This window comes from Asparagus officinalis, chromosome 4 (genome assembly GCF_001876935.1).
Source record: "Asparagus officinalis chromosome 4, Aspof.V1, whole genome shotgun sequence".
Classification (NCBI taxonomy): Eukaryota; Viridiplantae; Streptophyta; class Magnoliopsida; order Asparagales; family Asparagaceae; genus Asparagus; species Asparagus officinalis.
In genome coordinates this window covers 70220081-70237355 of record NC_033797.1, presented here as the reverse complement: position 1 = coordinate 70237355, position 17275 = coordinate 70220081, and the positions used below count along the sequence as shown (strand labels likewise).

General features: G+C 33.6%; 1 long non-coding RNA gene across 2 annotated transcripts; it reads left to right on the top strand.

Moving 5' to 3' along the window:
* Positions 8442–16819, top strand: LOC109837683. 2 transcript variants are annotated; one of them, XR_002246394.1, is made up of 5 exons: positions 8442–8824; positions 9933–10235; positions 13854–14028; positions 14710–15207; positions 16505–16819. It is a non-coding gene; the product is annotated as an uncharacterized LOC109837683 (long non-coding RNA). The 2 variants fall into 2 exon arrangements; XR_002246393.1 differs by having other exon boundaries at positions 14710–16128.

Genomic DNA, 17275 nt, shown 5'->3' with positions numbered 1-17275 from the left:
GAAAGTACCCTAATGCCACTAGGAAAGAACCCTAGAAGGGGAGGGGGGGGGGGGTGAATGCTAATCTAATCCGATTTAATGCCAATTAAAAACTTATTAACAAATATCCTCTTATTAACAAATATCCTAGCAAAAGGATATGTAATGAGATATATGCTAGGATAAGCAATATAAACAAGGGTAAACAAATAGTGGATGAAATAGACAAGATGCAATAGGCGATATAAGCAATGAGCACAAGTATAAATGAATGCCAATGCAAGCTCAAACACAATCAAATGATCACGAAGTTCGGACCTTCTGTCCTATGTCTTCGCTCCCCACTCTCGGGGAGAAATTCACTACATAACCGGGTTTTCAACACTCACCCGAATAACGTATTACACCTCACAATTCAGTTTTCTAGCTCACCGAAAACTTTACAATCACTCATAATATAAACACACTAACTACCACCTCAAGTGTTGGTCTCTAGCCCGTGTCTTCCTCAAGTGTTAGGAATTATAACCTCTCTCTAGGCATTACCACCTACCTCACTCCTCTTGGGACGATACCGTCTCTCACTACACACTTCTCTTGGTATACTAGTGTATTACAAGGTGAACCTCATAATTTAGGCACTCAACAAATGATTGTTCTCTAAACAAGGTGAGAACTCAATTAAGTATAGCTCAAAGTTATAATCTCTCACAACCCCAATTATACTATGTATGAAATACTATAAGCTCAAGTGGGCGTGTGTAACAATAAGATTTAATAAAACAAAATCCAACTAAACTCAATATAGATTCTAGCTTATGGAAATGAAAATCAAACATATAAAATAGCTAGATTGAGTTTAGAAAACTTCTCTAGATGACAAGAGAGAGAAGGAGAAGAGTTGAATGCTCAAACACCAATAGATGATCTCCCCAAGCTCTTGTGAAAGTTTCTTCACAAACAAACTCTTAAACAAACTTAAACAAAACTTAAACATCCTTAAACTTAATTTAAACAATTCTCTTGAGTTAATAAAACTGAAGATATGCGGGGGGTATTTATAGGAACCCCAAAGCCAAGAGAAAATAAGGCAAAAGACCAAAAACCTAAATCTGTAAAAGGCTAAAAAAAACTAGCTGTTACAGCATCAGTCGACTGACGGCTTTTATCAGTCGACTGATGAGCTGACCGTTAGAGGCGTTTTCCAGCTCATCAGTCGACTGACGGACCTTATCAGTCGACTGATGACCTCATCAGTCGATTGGTCAGTCGACTAAAACAAAACAAAAACTTTTATTATTCCAGGTTATTTCTTCAGTCGACTTATCAGTCGACTGACCAGTCGACTGATAATAGGCTATCAGCCTGTTTTGAAACAAAAATCTAATTTTCAAACCGCCTTTAAAAATAGCAAATAAAATCAGAAAAATGTAAAACTTTGGTAAATGATTGTAGACATGATAATAAACATGCTACAAAAATTGGTTTTTAAAAATCACCTCCTATTTGTAAAATATCATCATTTTGCAAATATGTCCAAAATATGAAAACATGAGATACTTGAATTTTAATGTTTTGACATAAGCCAAGTTTTGAAACTTTGTAAAATAATTTTATAGACTTGATAAATAGTATACTATAGTTGTTAAGTCTATAAACTATATAAACCAAAAACACAATATTTTTCCAAATACAATAGAATATGAAACATATAAAAGTATATATAAAGATATATATTGTTTCATATCTATATAGCTAAACCAAAACATATATATATATATATATATATATATACACAAAAACCAAAACGTGTATGTGTGTACGTGTATGTGTATATATAATTAAGCTTAAAGTACTAACACACATAGTATAAAACCTAAACTAAATTACCCATGCTTGATGAATGTCTTCAATGAGCTCGACTTGGTAAACTTACAGATGAATCTTGAACTTGGATCTTTAACTTGAATTGCATAGGCTTCAACCATTATTCCGCCAACCTTTATTGGATATGATCGTAAATGCTTGATTCCATCCATCCTCCAGCATATTGTTTGCCTAGAATAAATACAAAAACACAAACACTAGACAAACAATATTAGTTGTAAATTGTTTATAAATCATCATCAAAACAAAAGGACCCAACACCGATGACATCAACATGATAGATAGCAGAAGCTCTTCAGCTTCTTGAGTGGATTCTCAAGGATAGGAAGCTTATTTTTTTTCACTCGGACCCGGCTCAAGCCGACTCCAAACAAAAATGACCAACTGTTATGGTGTTCCCATTCGCTAGAAATATAATGTATAAACAAAATACTAATGAGTACATTTCGACAAATAAGGCCCCAATCAACTTACTGGCCCAAGCCTAATAGAGGCCTCGACTCTGCCGACTCATTAAATCAATATTCTTTCATGTCGACATGAAGGCGGGATCAGCTGACCCTATCGTCAAAGATGACCCACCAAGGGCTCTCGACCATTTACTCGGCGACTCATGGAGATAACTTAATGAATATTCCCTATCGACTAGATTGAGGAATAACCTCCACCTCAAGTTTCTTCCCCTAAGCACATGACAACATCCAAATCCACCTCGGACAAAACTTATCTTGATTCTAGCCTGAAGGTCTTCATGACTTGTCAGCTACCAGCGTGCCTTCTGCCACACTCTCAATCACTTCCCGAAAAATGCGGAGACACCCTCTTCCATCCTGAAGTGACTTCCCGTCCAATCGCCACTCGACACCTATAAAATGAGGGATGACTCAGCATGCCAGCGTGCCTTCTGCCACGTTCTCAATCACTTCCCAAAAAATACGGAAAGCTTATCTCACATGCCGAAGTGACTTCTCACTCAGTCACCAGCCAACACCTATCAAGCAAAGGGTTGACTCAGCGTCCAGCCCACATCTTGCCATCGCCCTCCTGTGCATAGCAAAAGAGGACCAACCTACCCTTCCGCCCCTGGATATATATAGGTATGACCCTAACGTAAAGGGGGCTGGCTCTCAAGAGCTTGAGCAATCTAACCCCTCAGAACCACATAAGTTCTTTCCTTGACCTTCCTCTTCCCCACTCAAGTTTCACTAACTTGACTGTCGGAGGAACTACGAGGAAACCGGTCCCCGCCCTCTCACGGGTTCTTCTTGTCTGTGCAACATGAACTTTAGCCTCCAATTCAAGCGTCAGGCATAAAGTTAGAGAAGGAGGCGGGCCCTTCATCAATCTTCTCTACCTTTTCCCAGCGAGGACTCAAGAGGAACCGATCCCGCCCCGGATCCGCACTTATCCTCTTCTGGATACGATTGACTGTTTGATCCTAGCCATCAACAGTTATTATTGTATATTTATATATGTATACCTCTAAGCAGATACTATATATATTTGTATATACTTATTAGTAATTGTATATAAGTAAATACTTGTAAGTCTGCTTTTATATACATACAATACAAAATACAAAATATAAGTATATAAAAAATACATACATAACTATGTATATATATATATATATATAATTATATTTATATATGTTTATATACTTATAAGTGTATACTCTAAGTATATACATATATACAGGTATATAAGTATAAATATATATATATTAACTTAATACTTATATTATATAATTATAAATATATAAACTTATAAGTTATAAGTATATACTTAATAATTATATACTTAATGTATACTTATACATACTTTTATATGTATTATATATGTACATTATGTGAATATATGATATTTGTATATATAATATATAGTTATATACTTACATATAAGTTTACAACTTATATACTTATATGTAAGTATAAACTCATAATACTTATAAGTTATATCTTTTTCACAAAACTTTTTAGTGATTTTTTAACAAAAATTTACAACGATCAAAAAAAAAAAAATCCAAAAAGTTACAAAAATCAAAATTTATATTGATTTCTTTGTTAAAAAACACAATTTTCAATTCAAATTTTTTTTGAAATAAAATAAAATAAAAACCGGGCTCGCCCAGTGCCCATCCTACATTCTGCCTGAAACCTGGATCCTAGCCCAGCCCCACCCCGCATTCTGCTTGAAACCTAGATCCTAACCCAGTCCAGCAGCTCCAAGACCCGGAGTTCTGGACTAGGCCTGGCCCGGTTGGTTTGGACACACCTACTATAGACACTATGAAAAGACTATGTTTTAAGGGCAAGAGAAATCTAAGCGTGAAAATGGCTAGAGCTTAAGGAAGGGTTGAACAGATGAAACCAATTTTTGTTTTGCTTCATTTAATTAAGATTCTTGTTAGATAGAGAGAGATGGTTTTTTTTTTGGGTTGGGTGTGGGGTGGGGGTTTGATGAGATGATTAATTTGTTTCAAATTCTGTAGTTTTCAGCGGCAGTAGACTCGGGGATAATTGCGTGCGTGTGCGAGAGAAGAAGTCACAAGTGGAAAATGAAAGGTTATGTCTGGCGTTTGTGTGTTTTTATTTATTTATTTATTTATTTATTTTATTTACTTCATTGTGATCCATTTGGAGGTCTAATTATTTTTTGTGTTAAACTGAAGGTGGAAAAATATTTTATTCATCGTTCTGAAAACTGTTTGGACTTATAAAATAGTTTAAGTGATTATAATTTAGGTATGTGCGTGTCCCTCAAATCTTCAATAATTCTATATTACTTCTTTAAATCTTTGAAAATGCACATACATCCCTCAAATCCTTTAAGGTCTACGTTATGCCCCGGGCCTACAGGGCCCATTGACACGATATAAACTGTGAGGTCCACTGAATGTATCACATTGTTTGGTTCAAAACACTATCACAATAGTTAGTCAATGCTATATTTGAAATGCAAGACAATCATTTAAATCATAGGAGCTCTCTTTATTTTCCACATGCAGGACAATTGGTTGGGGTATCATTGTCTTGCAATTCGTTTTCTCAATAACCAAAATATCTCTCGGCTAATTTTTTAAAATACAAGAGGGCTTCAAAGGAAAACATAAACTGAGGGATGCTATGGTTATTGATGAACCAAATTGTAAGACCCTGTAGGTTTTGGAGGACTTAGAAGAAGGCCCGGCTTTGGGGCTGTGCAAAATGAGCGACCGCACATGGCCCCAAAAAATTGGGGTCCCCAAAATATCCCTTCACCTATAATATCTACCGTTCATTCTACTTCTCAATTGAATCTTGGTCGTTCATTCATATTCAAAAACCCTAAAATCCCTTCAAGGCTTCAAGTCCTCAATCCCAAAAGCTCAGCCCCCAAAATCCACTGAGCCCCTCTCCTCCGTCTGGACCGTCTCCTCCTCTCTTCTGCCACAGACCCCGGCGAATCCGCGATCACCGTCACCAGACCTCGCCGCTCGCCTCGCCTCGTCGCCAGACCTCGCCGCTACGTCGCCGATCGCCACCTTCGGAGTCTCGCGTACTAGCGACGCTAGACTCGAGATCGAGCCTCACGATAGCCAGTTTGCCACCAAACGAAACCTCGCTGCCCACGAATCACGATCGCTCGCTGCCCACGATCGCCAGACCTCGCCGCTCGTCACCCGCCGAACCTCGCTCGCTGCTGCTCGCTGCCGAACCCTCGATGATCATCAGGTAACTCTCCAGATTGGAGGTGGTATGTACAATTTTCTAACTTTATAACTTAAAGCAATTTTTTGTTTTTTTTTTCTTTCAAAATTTGCATCAATATTGTAATTTTTCAGTTTGCAAAAAAAATCCCTAATTTCGGTAGACTGTAGTGCAGGATCAATCATCAAATTTCTATTGATGAGTGTACAACCACATTTCTGATAATTGATAAAGAATATGTTTTTTACTTTCTTGAGTGCAAATAGATTTTTAATGTGTACACTGTAAGTCTGTAAATTAATTTGCACTCTGTACTTGTGAACACAACATATATGTGCTATTTTGCTAGAATTATTAGTCTGATGTTTGTTATCGGTTTTGGGGGGAATGGGTTTTTCCATAGTTTGATTGCTGTTATGTAAAGATTGGAAAGATTTGGTCTTGGTGGACTTTACAGAAAAATTATTGCGAAAGATTCATTGAAAAAAAATGTTTTCTTTCTTGTGTTTATAAGCCATATTGGCTTGTTATTGCAAGGTTAGAAGGTTTGAGATATTATAATTTTTTGAAATCATATTCATTTGAATGACATACCGCATACTAGTTACTGGATTCATGGGTTCCTTTTATCACCCTTTTTTCTATATGTTTGCCTTAGTATATGCATTGAATAGTAGGGATCACAGTGGCTTTTTGTTATCGACTGCCAAGAGTCATTTTCCACCTTAACTTTGTTTTTCATAGCTAATTTGTGTGTATTCATGTACCTCCATTATTTTACGTTTATAGTAAGTCATTAATAGCTTGATTGCTCTTTGAGTAGATTTGGACTTGATCCCAATGCTCTTTGAGTAGATTTGTCACCAATTGTAACAAATAGATTTTTGTTATCGACTGCCAGAAGTAACTCTTGTTTCACCCATTCTTTTTGTTATTGCAGGATTTGTTAAACTGGTTCCTAATAAACTTTTTGGCTCTTAAACTTCAGGGATCAAGGAGAGTTGGAGACACGTCGTCGAAGAAGTCTCGGTCAGGTTGTATTGTTTCGAATCTTTCGGCTTCTTTCAATTTGATTGTAGTATTTATTGTTTTATTATAGAAATGCCTCCAAGAAAGTATCCTTCTGGATATGATAAACGCAAGAAAAAAAGAAAAATTGAACAATTTGTCCAAACGCTTGAAATAAGAGAAGCACTACTTCAGTTAGCAGAAACTGATAATGACTCTAAAATAAGAAGTGAAGCAGATTCTTTAGCAACACATGTAATTGGAAATTTTGAATTTTTATTAAGTATGATTATTTGGTATGATATATTGTTTGCTGTTAACTTAATTAGCAAATTTTTACAATCTAAAGACATGCTTATAGATATTGCTATAGATCAAGTAAAAGGATTGATTAGGTTTTTTGAGGATTATGGAGAAGTTGCGCTCACACAAGCTATGACAATTGCTAAAAAAATTACAACTGAAATGGAAATTGATTCTGTATTTCAAGTAAAACGTCAAATCCGTAGAAAAGGACAATTTGATGAGAATGTTAATGAGGATACAACACAATCAGCTGAAGAATCTTTTAGAATCAATTATTTTTTGTATATTGTAGATCAAGCTATTGGTTCACTAAAGAAAAGGTTTGAGCAATATAAAGCATATGAAGATATTTTTGGATTTTTGTTTGGTTCAGAAAAGTTAAATTCATTAGATGATAATAATTTGAAAGCATGTTGTGATAATCTTGAAATTGTTCTAAAATATAAAACATTTTCTGATCTTGATGGGAAAGATTTATTTGGAGAACTAAAAATCTTACGAAATATTTTACTAAAAGAAACAAAGATGACTATTGATATACTGAATTTCTTAAAAATACAAAATTGTTTTCCAAATACATGTATTGCTTATAGAATATTATTGACTATACCTGTTACAATCGCATCTGCAGAAAGAAGTTTTTCAAAATTAAAATTATTAAAATCTTATCTGAGATTGACCATGTCACAAGAAAGACTAAATGGGCTAGCTTTGATATCTATTGAAAATGATTTTATAGATAAAATTAATGTTAAAGGCTTAATTAATGATTTTGCAGCTAAAAATGCAAGGAGGACAATTTTTCGATGATACTTTTTGATGCTAAAGGCTTTGATGTCTCTTATGAAGGTAAGCACAGATACAAAAGGAACATAATATGCAAGTATTTCTTATTGTGGACTATTTGTTCTATTGGAAAGCTTTATTAAGATGAGATTACATGCATTTATCTAATCAGTAACATTTTATTCAGGTGACCGAAGAGATGAAGAATGGACAATAGCACTTGAAAAGTATGTTAAAGACTATCCAGATGTAAAAAAATCAGGTAATATTTTAATGTCTGATCAGTAATATTTTTTCCCTAGCATTTTAGGGATTCAAATTGAAAATTATTGATATTTTGTATATAGAGAAGAGCCTGTGTTTACTTTTCGCACAGGGCCCCTAAAATCTCAGAACCGGTTAGAAGCATTTAAAAGCTTTGACGGAATAATATGTATTTGTTAAAGATTTGAGGGACTTATATCTAACTAACTCCCTTTCTCATCGGTCTTGCATTTCCTTTGTTTCTTCTCCACATTTTAGCTTAGGCCTCTCTATTTTCTGGCTCTTATTTCTTGCTTAATTTTGCATTGTTCCATTAAACTCTTCTTAAAAAAAGGAAAATTGCTTGTAGCAACTTCAAAAAATAAACTTATGCATCCTCCTCCCGAACAAAAAGTATCATACTTCCCCTCTCTTATATGGATAATTTTGTACTACCACCCCAAGGGTGTATAAGCCCACAACCCACTAAGAAACTTCTCAAAATACCTTTCCCATTTAAAAACTAAAATACAGTTTTTCTGTTTATGCACATTTCTCATAATCCCCTGCAACTCCTATTTCTCTAAGCTCTCCCCTCTTCTTCTTAAGATCCCACTCTGACGCTACTGACGAGAACCCCACCGACTGCCGACCACAAGCTCTTCGTCTTCGCCCGTCTTTGTCTTTGATCCCTACGATGAGGTAAAAGAAGCGATTACTCCCTCTTTGTCTTCACTTTGTCTTCGTCTTCACCCCTTCGGCGAAATCAAGGAAGAGCCCATCGACCTCAAGCTCTTCGTTTGCAGCCTCGGCTCTCAAAGATCAATTGAACCAAACACTCAATTCTAAACCCTCGGTTTTTGGAGAAAATATAGCATAGCGAAATCAAGTTTATCATCTGGATCAACAATAATAAAGGATGACTTGTAAGTATCAATTCTGAACCCATTGTAGAATTGAGTGAATCTATCCACTTTTGTTCACTTTTTTGTTTGCCATGGTGTATTGAGTGAATTTATGGCGATATTCAAACAAAATCATTTACTTACAATTGCAGTTATTTATTTGCAATCTCGGTTTTAATCTTCTTTGGGTCTCATAATGATGCACAAGTAATTTGCATGTTATATTCTCTTGTGTTTTGCAGTAAGGGCGATATAAGAATATGCGCTAATATATGAAGTTATTGTGAAGTCATGGAAAAAATTGTTCCATGAATGAGGCCCGATCATAAAAATGCTTGTGCATCCTCAAATTTTAAAAATTATATCAGTTTTGGAGCAATTCCATCAGACAGAGCAACAATCATACTACTCATTAATCACCTTGATTTTGCTACTAGGAAGTTCTTTTTCAAGGATAATCAAACAGGGAAAACACAAGCGTATACATTGACATGAATTAGGTGCAAAAGCAAACTTGGTTCAAGGATGAAGGGGAGAAATTAGAACCCAGTCGTGATACGACTAATAGAATTTGGAGTACCTACTTCAATAAGAAGAAACAAAATCCTTACAAAAGTGGCTAAGAATATCTTGAACACTTATTAGAGAAATTGGTTAGGTCCAAAAAGAAATTTGATATACATGATTTTGTGATGCTTCAAAGCCTTTACCAACTTAAAATGATATAGACTCCAACTGTAAGAATGAATGTAACATGACATATGTTCAAGTATATGACTCATATAGATGTAGTAGATAATTTCCCATGGGTGACTGTCATATACAATGAAGTGTGGGATTCACTAAAAGCTGGGAAGATAGCTACAAAGGGACTGACATACTTAAATGGCTATGCTTCCTTACTATCGGTGAGTAAAAAGTTAATTATGTTGTTATTTGTGATACTTGTAGTTAAAATATGACTTTTGTCTCTCATTTGTGATATTTATCTTTTACCTGTGACTTATATTACTGATATGTGACATTTATGAGTGGACTGTTGCATTTAGTTTTAATCTGTGATAGTTATGTTTAGTGATATGAAATATTAGTAAACTGACTTGATTGATTGATTGTTACTTTTTTGAAGCTATGGTACTATGAGACACGAATATCAAAGAATATATTAGAGTCAAAGATTTGAAGCCACCAATAACTAATTAGACTTTGAAAGGTAAGAAAATGGGTTCATTACAAAGTTCGACAATTATGAAGAAGTCAGAAGCTGCAATCCACATCTTATCTGAGCAAGATATGTTGCGGTATATTCATGAGGAGATCAATCAAGAGCCTACAAGTAGGAAGCCTAAAAGAGAGGAGAAATCAGACTCTGAAAAGCTCTTTTAACAAAAAAGTTAAAAAAGAGGAAGGAAGTCAACCCACTATTACATAGGTGAGATAAGTTTATTTTTTATCATATAATGTTTATTCCTTAAGTATGATTATCTTGTTCGTATTCCGTGCTCTTTTTTCTAACAATTATCTGTGACATTTACATGTTGATAGTGATAATAGTCTTTTTATTTGATTTTTGTTTATTCCATGTGATTCTTAAATGTTGGCCGTGATAATAGGTGGTATTTTGTGACCTTTACCTATTTTCTGTGACATTTACATGTAGACTGTGATACTGTAACATCCCTGTTTTCACACATGGTTGCAGTCCAAGATAAACCCAGAGATGTTAAACCTACCATGCACCCACACTGTACAACAACAAATTTTACTAATCACATCAATATCCTTTAGCAGAATCAAAATAAAGTGCAGGTACAAAACATGCAAAAGAAAGGAAATAACTACAATAAACATGATATAGAAAGAAGTATCTCATAAATAAATCATGTCTTAATGAACAACCTGGAATACATCTGATATCCAAAATAAATAAATATGTCTTGACAAGAAACAACTGAAAATCGTACTAAGGCACACTGTCTTTACACTATGAAATAAACTCTAAGGTCTGAACAAAAATATAAAACTACGATGGAGCCTCTAATAAATCTCATGTGACAACGACTATGAAAGAACTCCGTCATCCTACGATTCTCCGATACTCCGAATTACCTGAAAGAATACTAGAAGATAAAGAGCAACAACAAGAGCATCAGAGCGCTATAGCAAGATCACCTCCATCCGCCCCCAGGGGAAGGACTGTTAGATGGAGTGGAGGCTCTATCTATTAAGCATAGTTTACCTAGATTATTTTTTCTCGTATCTAATGGAATTAATATTTAGACACCTACAATACTAGACGTAGTATGTCGAGCAAAATAATCCAAACAAGAAAACCTTTATATATATACCATATGTCCCGAATTATAGACGCCTAAATATTAACACCGAACTAGGGATAAACAATCTAAATGGAATCAACAATTAGAAATCCATAACACGAGACTGGTACGTCGAGCGAAATAATCCAAACAAGGAAACTCTCATGTATATACCATATATCTCAAATTGTGAATCGCTAATTATTGATCCCAACTAAGAAAATAAAGAAAAGCAATAAAAGAAAGTAAAGACATTAACATATCGTATTCATAATATATTCTACTGTTACTAGGAAGATAGTATGAATACCGACACAAATCCTGTGTACTTTCAAATGCAAAGTACTCTGGATCATATATTTGCAGTGAGTCAAAAATATAACTGGCATCCGCCAATGACTCAGGCTATCATTTAACTATCTTAATGCAACTCCATGCAAGATTTTGATACTTATCATTATCATGTGCAACAGACTACATTGTAGGTATCCTAATCAGTATACACGGTTATTTAGTCTCAACACGATCTCAGCGCTTAACATCAGTACAGAACGACCTACCATATAAGTATCTTAGAAGTACGGCTCACAAGCCTCATCGCACACTCGTGCAGACAGACTGCTAGATAAAGCATCCAAACCTGACTCAATGGAATGTACAAATAGAATATCGACGCACTACCCCAGTAGTATTGAACTAAGCTCATCAACAATATCCGGAAGGTGTGTGTATAATATGTACTAAACTCTTTCTTAAAGTAATCGGGTCAAAACCCATCATAATTCCTTTCAACATACCCATGTGTGTGCTACTATACTATTCGTGAATTTACGTATAAAAAAGTACAGCTTGAAATCCGCAAACATATCTCAAACAGATGCAAAATAAAAATTTAGGCAACAACCTTAGTAATCGACTACTAGACTTAGTAGTTGACTACACTGAGTCCATCCAGACTCTGTAATAACATATATCAGTATCAGTAGTTGACTATTAAGAATATTAGTTGACTACTCTGCAAACACACAATTTTTGTTTTACTCAACTGGGCACGAGTAGCCGACTACTAAGCTTAGTAGTCGACTACTCTGTCAAGACACACATTCTTTCGTGCACAAATAGTACTTATGTCAATTGTACATATCATGACGTTAAAACGAGATTTTATACTTGGCATATACAACAGGAATTATCTGAATCATCAAATTAAATGATTATATCTTCCAAATTAGGGTTTAACATCCTAATTAAACAATTTCTTTAATTATCTCATATGCAAAGTGATTATCAACACATGATAAAAACTACTCATGAACAGAGATAAAATTCATTTAAACATATTTATCTTACTTAGGTATCACAAACCTAGGGTTTAAGCATGATTAATTAACATGAAAACTCAAAGAAACATTCACATAATATATTAATTATTTCAAATTAGCATATTTGCAGTATTCTACAGAATATATCATTAGTAAATTGAGCATGTCTTTCTCTATAAAAACTCTTTCTTATAATGGTTTTTCATTTTGGAAAATAGGTTCACATAGCTTTCATTTGACACTAGTTTTGTTCAGTTTGGAGTTTATATGATATCTTAAATTTTTAGTTAAATGTTATACACGTGCAGCAGTTTTGTGTAATCTATGATGAAAACAAAAACTAAACCTCTTTATAATTCAATTAGACAACAAATTAGGGTTAACACACGAGTTAAATATAATTATCAAGTTAAAAAAATAAAAATTTAATCACCCCTAATAATCATGATCACGTTACTATCATAAACAATTAGAAAAAGCTAATGATCTAGCATTGGGTTAAGATTTATCATCAAAAATCTTATCTTTTTCATATTAGGTTAAGCCTTAAGTATAAAAATATTGATTAAATACTTTTATAATCATTAAACACTATGTGGATGGGTTTGGATGTAGATGATCTTTCCTTATCACGTGTGTAAGCCTCTGAAACTGATGTTAAATGACTCCTCATCGCCAAACGTCGTAGATCTCACCTTTTCCTCGCTTCTCGCCTCACAAGACGCTCCCAAAATCTCAACTTTAGGGCTAGGGTTTGAGAGAGAGGAAGAGGGGCTGCTAAGGTTTGAAACTCTGATAAAAATATGATAATTTTCATGAAAATATATGTATATATATATGCAAACCCGAAATAATTCCGTTTAACCCGAACCAGGAAACCTAGTCTGACTAGGAAAATAACCTTCGGTATTTTGATTGTAACTTTCTCATCCGACCTCGGAATGAGGTGATTTAAGATTTATTGGAAAGCTGTTGAAGAGACCTACAACTCTATCTTTAAGTTTTCTAGATTTAAACTGCATTAGTGTGTAAAATATATAAACTCTTAATTGGTTATTTTTCCAGATTTCTCTTCATGCATGTTTTGTGCATTTGCACTCATATATTCATAAATATACATTAAATTATTCTCAAATCAATTCCTATCATACTCAAACATTAAAACATATTATATTTTTATCATATAATATATTTATTATTATTTTGCACATAATATTTAAAATTTTAGGGTTTTACAGATACATAGTCATTTATGGCAATTAGTTATTCCCTGTGATTTTTACCAGTTGATTGTGATAAATGAAGTGCTTATGTGATATTTATGGTAGAATGAAGCTTCTTATATGTGACATTTATATATTACCTTATTATATATGACATTTTCTCACTAAAATTTAATTGTCAATGTAGAATGAAGCTTATGAGAAGGTGTCAAATATTGAATGAAGCTTATAAGAAAGAACTCATAAGAGTCGGCATTGATCCGAAGGCTATTAAGGATGATATTGAAAAAAGGTTCGCACAACCGAAAACAAGATAGAGAAAATAAAAATGAGAGAAAAATGAGAGTCGAGGAGATGAGGAGGTAAGAATTTTTCTCCTATTTCATGTACTCGTTTGTTCTCTAAAATATTCATTTTAGTTGTGACATTTATGCAGCCTGAGGTAGAGGTAGAGAGAAAATATGAGCCAGAGAAAAAAATGACCAAGGAAAATAAATGGAAGAAAATAGGATGAAAGAGCAAAGATTTCATGAGAAGTTGAAGAGCTAACAATTTCCTCTGATTTTAACTTATTTCCCATGACACTTACATAAATCATGTGATAATTACTTCTTTCCTATGATTTTTACATATTACCTGTGATAATGACTTATACGACGTGACATTTACTTATTACCTGTGAACATAACTCTTTTCTGTGACATATATCCATCAGTTGTGATATATGCATGTCCTATGATATTTATATATTTTTTGTGATACTTCCTCATTATTTGTGATAGATGACTCTTTCTTATGACATTTGCTTATCTCTTGTGACACTTACTTACTTTCTGTAACTTAAAAACTTTGCCTGTGACATTTGCTCATTATTTGTGATAGATGACTTTCGTTTGTGACATTTGCTCATCTCTTATGACGTTTACTTATTTTCTGTGACATACACTTATTAACTATGATATGTAGCCATTATTTGTAACTTTTAACTATTAATATCATATTTATTTCATGATATATTCAATTTATTTGTGATCTTTATGTAGCTTGTAGATGTGAAAATAACTATGGAAGCCACTGAAAAGAAAAAGGAAAGGAAAAGGAGGAAGGAAACTGATAAAACATCGAAAGAATTTATTTAGGGGTTACGAGAAAAGAACAAGAGAATAACAAAGAAGCCCAAGTCTTTGGATTCTCCTTTCAAAACAATTATCCCTAAGAAACAAACTAAAGTGAAGAAAGCTCAAGTCATGGTGGAAGATAACAACGACAAGAGGGAGAAGGAAAAGGAGAAAGAACTTGCAATTGCATATGCCGATACGAGAATATCTATCGAAGACTTATGGAGAAGAGACAAATTTAAAGAAGAAAAGAAATTATTGGAGATGTTGATTATGGGTATTCTTTTTCCGAATAACTTGGATATCAGACCTCCGGGAGTCATCGAAGATGGATTTTATCATAATTTCACCGTTCAGAATGTAGCTTATTATCTGATAATGTGAACAAGTGGCTTCAAAATTTCTGACATTAAATGTGGACAAGTAAGTATCGGGTAGTTATTTATGAATTTCATATGAGATATTTGCAATTTTATGTGATTCTTGTTTATTCTATGTGACTCTAATATATTGGTTAGGATATATAGTGGTTTTCTATTACCTTTACTTGTTTCCTGTGATATTTACATATAGTCTATGATACATAATCTTACTCCTTATGACACTTATCAGTTGATTGTGATAAATAGTTATTTTTTGTGATTTTTTATTAGTTACTGTGATACTTATACATTGATTGTGTTGTGCATATTATATAGAAAGAGGACTGTTTATAAGGTCAACAACCATAGTATAAATAGATATAATATGCTTCATCTGCTACATGGTGGAAGATTAAAGGACGATGTAATATTTTATTTAACTTGTGGTGTTATTCAAATTCTATACTTATACATCGATTTATTGCATTTGTAATTGTTAGACTATTGAAGCGTTGATTGCATGACTTTAGAAATGGCTAAAGCTGCCAGAAAATGCGAAACTGAAAAAAAATTTGCAATAATCATATCATACTTTAGTGTGAGTAATATCAATCATAAAGCTTGAACAAGTAATGTTGCATTTATATCTTATTTGACTTTCTTCGTCTTTATTTTTAAGATTTGGTTGCTAACTCCTTTAAAAGTGGATGAGAAAAATGTTTATGGAAAGTATATAAAGAAGCATATAGATGACGGGGACATTCTGTTAATTCTAATATGTCACACTAATCACTGGCATGTCCTTGATGTTAATTTGGGGCAAAAAATGTAGATATTACAGTTCTGCTGACCATGAGACATGGGCTAAAGACGTTGTGACAATCCAGCTATTTTGAGATAGGATGGTAAGTAAATTCGACCAGGTGTCGACATTCAGAGCATTCTAGTATGAAGTCATTCCTAGTCGAAAACGAAAAGGCTCGTAAGTTTTTCTAAACTGCTGATACTTATTAGTTTATTAATTATTGTGATACTTGTTCCTTATCTGCGATGCATAATCATTATTGGCGATATTTGCTCATTTTATGTGACATTTATATACTGGTTGTGATATATACTCATTATTTGTGACTATTTATTATTATCTGTGAGCCTTATAACTTTACTGTGATGCTTAGATGTTATCTATGATGTTTTTGTATTTCCTATGACTTTTACACATTTAATCTGATACATAATCATTTTCTATGACATCTTATTTATTTGATGTGATAGTTATGCATTAATTGTGATACATAGTTTTGTTTGTGTTTTTTGTTAATTGTATATGACTGTCACTTTACCTCTTTTCTTTCTAGGTACGGTTGTGGCATGCACACATATTTATACATTAAAGGGATTTTAGAAGGAAAGGAGGTGATGGATATTGAATCTTGTGAAAGGGAGTCTAAAAGATTAAGAATAAGACTTGCTGCTCAAATTACATGTGAAGGTTGAGAATTGAAGAAGCTGGGACTGAAGTTAGATGCAAATAATCTAGAATATCTTTTGTATTTTGGGGATAAATGATGTACCATTTATTGAGTAGAAGTATTAGACAATATAACATAACTCTATGCTGGATATGATGAATTCTTTTGTAATTTTTTAGACTCATGGTGACAATGATGAAATCTGCATTTGTGATTACTCCATGAGCTTTTCTTTAGTTGAATATAGAATCTGAAATTATAAAGCTTACATGTGTCACTGTTAATACCAATAAGTCACACAAACATCTAATATGTAATATTTAATACACAAATATCAAACCAAAATGACAATAGTAACATATAATAGACAACAGTTCAAAAGAGTTTGAATTCTGCTAGGAAACATCAGTCTTGGATAGGTTCAGTGCATGTGGCTCGGTTATGTCCTTCAATATGACATCTTGAGCATTTAACTGGACGTCTATTCTCAGATCGGTTGTTGATATGTCTATTCTTGTTTCTTCTACATATTGTTGTGGTCTCTGGGGGAAGTATGTTAATTATTTCATCGGTGACCTTTGGCTTATCGTAATTTAGAATAGAAAAGACAATTGGTTCGTAACTTTTGTGAAAGCTTTATTCATTATGAACCAATCA